Genomic DNA, 1,648 nt, shown 5'->3' on the forward strand with positions numbered 1-1,648 from the left:
GTTTCCAACTTTTGGTGATTCTTATGCATAAAAAACCACTGTCTAAAAGAACTACTTGTTCAGACATCTTTTAATTGCCTTCCTTTTTAATCTTTGGCATGATACACAGTACTGGAATACTGTCACTACTGTGACTAAGCCTATTCCCCAAAAAGGATTTTTCTACTTTTGCATAAATCTTCTATAGTGGACAGATACATTATTTATGTAGAAGATACATTATCTGGGAAATTGATATTCATTTATATCATCTCTCTCCCATAGATAAATAACTCAGAATATGTATATATAATTTAATAAATTAATAAAGCTTATCTCTAAATAATTTTATCAAAATTAAATAAGGTTATATATATAAAGAGTCTGGTCAATTATAAGAGCCTGATAAATGGTAGCTGTTATTATTTCTGTTAATAAACCTAAGAATTTTTCCACATTTGAAAACACACTCTTGTTTCTAAATAAAAATTACTGAAGACCTCCCAGCACACACAAATACATGCATAGACATTGCCACCTTGACACTAACTTTCAAACCAATAGAGGATTTATCACACATACACACACAAACACACACACACACATATCAAGTACAAAACATCTGTTGTTCCTTAAAATTTTGTATATATGTATATTTTCAGAGATGACTCTGTAAGTCTCTGAAATAAAGGACTACTATATGGTATTCCATAGATATGAGCATTATGCAGACAAAGCAGAATAAAAATGAGAGAGTTTAGATACTAGCTTATAAAATGACATGGCTGAGATAGCCTCAGAGTGTTTATATGCTCCAGGACTCCAGGTATTTCTGCATACTCCAATACTCCATCACAGTGATGGTGAGGCCAGATCCAACTGTTATCCAGAGTGTCTACATTGAGTTCAATTGACTGTCACCCACTATGCTTGGAAGTCTTGGTACCAAAAGTGTCAAAGAATAAAAGGACACCATAGACTTGGGTGGGAATCTGAAGACTTCTGTTTCAACCAGAATATCTTAGCAGAGCAGGCTTCCATAAGTGAGTCTTCTTTTCCATGATGTTTACTTATAAGGTTGGGTATATCCTATTCTGCAAGTATCAAATAGCTCCTGTCCATCCACCTGTTTCACAATGAGATGACTTCATGTCATTGCTACCTTAATGAATTCGCCAAACTCTGATATTATTTACCAACTATATGAGCTTTGGCCAGTTATTTAATTATACTACTCTGTGATTAAATTTCCCCATCTGTTAAATGGGAATAATATATACATCTCCATCACAGTGCTTTTGTGCCAATTTACTAACTTTCGGCACTTACTAACTAAAGTGTTGAAAACAGCACCTGGCATGTAATAAGTGCTCTATAAATATTACCATTATTGTTACTAGTATCATTATTCCCCTGTATGCTTTGTAAAAATAAGTCAGAATCCCTAGGCCTAAATTTGTGTTTTCAAGGAACAGACCTGTGTGTGTGTGTGTGTGAATGTATGGTAAGTCCTCTAGTGATGTGTAAGTTATTGTCAGGGTGGCAATGTCTATGCATGTATTTGTGTGTGCTGGGAGGTATTCAGTAATTTTTATTTAGAAACAATAGTATGTCTTTGAATGTTAAGTTCTTGGGTTTAGAAATAATAATAGCTACCATTTGTCAAGCT

Source organism: Propithecus coquereli, unplaced genomic scaffold, assembly GCF_000956105.1.
Source record: "Propithecus coquereli isolate 6110/MARCELLA unplaced genomic scaffold, Pcoq_1.0 Scaffold12, whole genome shotgun sequence".
Classification (NCBI taxonomy): domain Eukaryota; kingdom Metazoa; phylum Chordata; class Mammalia; order Primates; family Indriidae; genus Propithecus; species Propithecus coquereli.